This window comes from Macrotis lagotis, chromosome 2 (genome assembly GCF_037893015.1).
Source record: "Macrotis lagotis isolate mMagLag1 chromosome 2, bilby.v1.9.chrom.fasta, whole genome shotgun sequence".
Lineage (NCBI taxonomy): Eukaryota > Metazoa > Chordata > Mammalia > Peramelemorphia > Peramelidae > Macrotis > Macrotis lagotis.
In genome coordinates, this window is record NC_133659.1 from 52,538,519 (window position 1) to 52,544,371 (window position 5,853).

Genomic DNA, 5,853 nt, shown 5'->3' on the forward strand with positions numbered 1-5,853 from the left:
CATTTCTGCCCCCCTCCCCCAACATGACATCTACACAAGCTTCCTTCCAAAGAACCAGGGTCTACATGTGTCATCCTGTTCATCTCATATCTGTTTCTATTTGTTTTTGCTCATCTTGTCAAAAGTCGAGTCTATGGGTATACCTGTAGTGTACGAACTGGCTATGAATCCATCCTCCTTAATATGGGGCAAAAGAGGAAATAGTACACAGTCAAAAAATGTTCAGCTAATCAGAGTGAATATTATCTAGGTATTAATATCTCATTAGGGAGAGAGGAAGACTTCTTGATGATCTAATCAGGTCACTCCTGAATACAACTTTTACTTCTATAAAACGACCCCTTCATGAATATAATTTTCAAAATAATAGGACACTATAGATTGTCTTCAATCTCCCCTTAAAAATTATTCTATACATAGTAATGGGGCTTCATATTCTACCACTACAGATGCATTCTTTTATTCTTTCACATGTTTTCATTCTTCAGAAGTCTTTTTGGAAAAATAGGAAGTTTTCAGTATTTTTGTTGGGTTGTTTTCTTGTTGTTTTGTTTTTGGATTTGAGTTTTGATTTCATTGGTATAGAAAGCTCCCCATTGAGGACATTCCTATGTCTTGATCAGCTCTGCCAGCTCTGTAATCCAAAGTCTTATATAATTTCCTGAGGTCAGAGAGAGGTTAAATGACTTGCCCAAAATCACACAGTCAATATGTATCAGAGACAAAAATCAAACCAAGGTCTTCCTGATGCAAATTCTTTCCACTCTCTCACCCTGCCTCTTAATCCCTTAATGAAATAGCTTCATAAATTACACCAACTCGGGACTTAGAGGGAGAAAATGATTGAAAGCTAACTGAATTCATCTTTTAATATTGGTAACAACTGTAAGAAGAACACTATGACTTAGTGGAGAGTTTGCTCTCCCTGGAACCTCTCTGCCCTTGCTAAGTGTATAAATTCGGGTAAAGACCAAGCATGTAGACAATTCCTCAACACTTAAATACTTGGTCATCAGCATTGGAACTCGTTTGCTCCATTAAAAGAAAGAGACATATCCTTGGATTTTCCCACTGATGAGAGCTCTTTGTAGCTGTGTATTTATGGTCAGGAGTGAAAAGAAGCAGAAGGGCAACAATGAATAATATCTAAGGCAGACCTTGTCTTTATACATGATCGAGTAACATGGTGACAAAGGGGAGATATTTTTAAAAAAAGGATTTTTGGACAAGATAAGAGGAGATTGCCTGTAAGGATTCCGGGTCTACAATGAATAATATTTTGCAATGAAAAGAGCACCACCAGTTTAGGAAGTAGACAGTTTGAGTTGCCATCATGGATTTGCCAATGATTTAACCATCTGAACTTTGGTAAATTATTTTGTCTCTCAAGACCTCAATTTGAAGATCTGTGATGACTGATGGGAAAGATTAAGTATAGACACATTATAGTGTCATGAAAGAGTTCTTAGTTGAGAATCAGAAGACAGGGGTTTGAATCTGTGTTTTTCCACTCTATTTATGTGACTTAGGACCACTCAAATTTTCAGTGCCTCAGTTATTTCATATATATATATATATATATATATATATATATATATGCATATTTGATATATGACAAATTGGGGAATTAGATTAGATGACCTCTATAATATTTTCCAATCCTGTGGCATCTCTAACTTTAAATAATTTAAAGTTCTATAATCATTCCTTATTCCCCCCAAGTTTACTCCTACTCTCTCCCCAATCTATATATGAGGAGTATGATGTACCTGATAGAAATCTCAAGATATTTGGGATCCATATTCCTCCTCTCTATGATCTAAATAACACAACCCTTAACTTCTCGGTGCTTTAGATATCTTTTAAGGTTACTGAATAAGTTACAGTGAAGATACAAAACTGTATTCATGGAATAAATTTCCTTATCCTTCAAACTTCATAATTTCAAGGGAACTTTTCAATTCTATTTCCTATCCTTATAATTTTCTGTTCAGTTGTATCTATCTCTTTGTGACCCATGGTGTTTTCTTAGCAAAACTACTAGAGTGGTATGTCAATATTAAGGCAAACAAAAGGTTAAGTGACTTGTCCAGGATCAGACAGCTAATTTCTGAGGTCAAATTTTAACTCACATCTTTCTAACTCCTGTCCAACCTCTTTATTTTTTGAGTCATCTAACAGTTCTATTCTTATATGTCTGTGAATAAGTTGAAGTCTCAGTTTAGAATGAAGCTCCCTGGGGATAGGGACTGCCTCATTTTATTTCTATACATATCCCCAACTCTTTGTTGTTGTTGTTTCATCTTTGTTCTTGAAGAAAACCAATGACATCATTAAGTTGATGCCTTAACAAAACATGAACTGGATCTGAGGCAGAACTATGCAAAATATGCATTCTCTCCTACCAGCACCTACAATAATACTTAGTTTGTAGGAGATGCTTAGTAAATGTGTGCTGAATGATGGATTCTAGCATTATTTGTTCCATAATCTATTGATAAAATAAACATATCACATATGTTACATTTTCAAATGTTCCTACACAAGAAATTCCATTTAATCCCTTAAAAATGTTTGAAAGGTTATAAAGAGACACAGAACATTAGTCATCTCATAATCCTTGCCCTTAGTATGCACTTAAATACCTTAATCAATAAATTCAATTCACCAATTGCCATTAGGGGTTAAGTAATTCATCAAAACCTTGACATGAAGTCCCTGGAACCTAGTCCAATAATTCATTCTACCAATTTGACTACATATCCTTAGGTAAATAGCATTTACTCTCATTGCAAGAGAAATATTCCACTTATTCTTGATGTAAATTATGTAAGTAAAGGTATAAAAATGTTTTAATGGAAATTGTAAGAACTCTAGTATATATGTTGCAAATAGGGACTAACAGTCTCAGGTTCATCTTTTTATCAGTAAACACAGAGGAACAAAATTGAATAAGCAATCTTTGCCCCCACTGCACCCCTTCCAAAAAAAGCCTAATCATAGTCCCTAACATTTCTCAATAGTGTTGTTGTTCAGTCACATCTGACTTTTTGTCACCCCCATTTGGAGTTTTCTTGGCATAGACTTTGGAGTGGATTGCCATTCTCCAGTTCCTTTTACACATGAGAAAACTGAGGCAAAAAAGGTTAAATGATTACTCAAGATCATAGACTTCAAAGTGACTGAGGTCAGATTTAAACTCATGAAGATAAGCCTTACTGACGGCAGCTTCACATTATCTGCCCTGTGTCATCTATTTGTCATATTAGAATAGTAATAACAAATAAATTCATATAGTCAGAGAATCTCAAAGCTGGCCCTTCAAATCACACTCTACCTCAACATGGGTCTTCCCCACATCACAAGGAGAATATATTTAGAGATGAAAGAAATCTTAGAAGCTTTCAAGTCCAACTCTCTCATTTTACAGATGAGGAAACTAAGGCAGACAGAAGATAGGTGACTTTCCCAGGGTTACACATTTAGTAACTATATGAAGAAGATTTGAATTCAACTGCTCCTAACTCTAACATGTATCAACCATTCTACTGTATCAATCACACCACCTGGCTTACATCCACCTTCAAAATGATCTTTAATGAAAAGGAAACTTCTGTCTCCTGAGGCACTCCATTCCAGTATGAGATGAGCTATAAATGTTGTTGAATTTTTTCCTTTTTAACCCATTTGAAATTTGCCTCTTTGCCATGTCTACCAATTCATTGGACCTAACTCTGCCCCTTGGGGTCAAGCAGAAGAAACCCCAATCCCTCTTCTCCAAATGGAATTCTAAAAAAAAGAAAAAAGTCTGGGTTCAAATCTCATCTCAGAAGCTGATTACATGTGCAGTGAAGTTGGGAATCTCTCTTACCTCTTTTTTTCCTTATCTGTAAAGTGAGAAATTTAGTAGAAGGCTTCTGAGGTCCCTTCCAGAGCCAGATCTATGATCTTATGAAATACATAAAGATATCTATCATGTTCCCCAAAGTCTTTTTTTTTTCTTGAGCCTAAACATCACCATTCCTTCTAGCCATCCTCACATGGCTTAAACTAAAGACTCTTTATTGTCCTGATTCACCTGCCCCTGGCACTTGAGTTGATAGGTTACTCATTATTCCCAAATGTTCAGAATGAATGAAAAAGCATTTCAGAAAAAGCCTCTAAGTCTGATCCAGCAACATAAGAAAATTATATCTTGGGAGTTGAAGGAGAGGAAAGGAGGGGGAAAGACAGGGAAAATCACATTATTGAAGTAAGAAATAGATACAAGCATGGAGACAAGGATGGATTTTAATTCAAAGGAGTTGGGTTCAAATCTTTCTCTATGGTATACTACCTCTGTGGTCTTTAGTAAATAACTCTCTTCTCTGAGTTTCATTGTTCTCATCAGTAAAATGATAGAGACTTCTACTAATTAGCCTCTCAGTTCCCTTCCAACTTTAAATCTATAATCTTAGCTGATTAAATGAAGATCTGATTAAAATGGAGATCAAAGACTACCATGATCAATGGAATCGAAAGTCCTAAGTTAAAAGTGGGTGTTTCAGTGAGAAGGGTGTCACAAAAGCAGCCTTAGAATAATTTATGAGCACAAGTCCTAGAGACTATAAGTAAGTCCTCTACATACTGTCTAAATCTGTGATATCCTGGGAACAGGTCTAAGACAGGCTAAGTGAAAGATGAGAGGGTGGGTGGGTCCATGCAGGGATGGGGCATGAGAACCTGAGAACAATCTTTCCTTTCTTCAAAGGCTCCAGGTTGTAGTCAGCTGCTGCTACAACAAGGAAGAGAGCCAACAAAGCTCAACCAGAAGAATAATCTTAATAAGACAAAGACAAAAATGAGTCCAAGGTTCTGGTGTTGAAAAGAGAAAAGAAGGTAAAAAAATGGAGTTGTTCACAATAATAGAATAATAGGCAGAGATAGCTGTCCCTCAAAGTAAAATTTGGAGCATATAATAGGCAGTTTTGGAATACTTCATGTATTTGTGTGCCATTCTTGTACAGGGGCCATGCTAATCTTCTCTGTATCATTCCAATTTTAGTATATGTGATGCCAAAGCGAGCACAATAGGCATAAAATAGGTTATAGTAAATGTAAAGAAAAATATCAGATGAAATTCATTATTCCATTTAAAGTTCATGACAGCCTTGAAGATTAGGGAAATTATTATCCCTATTTTACAGATGTGAAAACAGTTTCAGACTTAGCTACAGTCACAAAACTAATATATATATATATATATATATATATATATATATATATATATATATATATATATATATATATATCAAAGGTAGATTTAGAATCCAAGCTCTCCTAACATCAAGTATAGCTCCCTTGAATTGGAATTTTTATGTGGGCATCATAGTAAAATGAAAAGAGGACTTGATGTGGATTTTAAGGACCTAAATTAAAGTTCTGCTACTAAATTGCTGTGTGACCTTAGCCCTTCCAGGGCTATCCTTTCCTCATCTGAAAAGTTCAATATGGGCTGAGGTTGGATTTGATTGTAAATCAAGACTGGCCAGTGATGCCATTGCTTCTCTTTGAAAATTAAGGATGAACAAGGTTGGTTCTAGAGCTAACTAGATAGTCCTTTATGGTTTGCAAAACATTTTATTTATTATCTCATTTGATGCTCATAACAACTTTGTTAGGGATTTCTTACTTTGTTGCCTTTTTTACAGATGAGAAAATTGTGATTTAGAATAGTCCATTGAATTTCTTGGGGCCCACAGTTAATAATAATTATTTGAAGCAGGATTCAAATTCAATTCCTTCTGACTTAAAACCAGGAACTATGTCCACATACTATCAAGGGTTCTAAATAGACACTAAAATTAGTTCATA

General features: G+C 35.3%; 1 non-coding gene across 1 annotated transcript; it reads right to left on the bottom strand.

Moving 5' to 3' along the window:
• Window positions 1-4,961: 4,961 nt before the first annotated feature.
• On the bottom strand, window positions 4,962-5,068 carry LOC141515663 (U6 spliceosomal RNA). The gene has a single exon (XR_012476423.1). It is a non-coding gene; the product is annotated as a U6 spliceosomal RNA (small nuclear RNA).
• Between the last annotated feature and the right edge of the window lie 785 nt (window positions 5,069-5,853).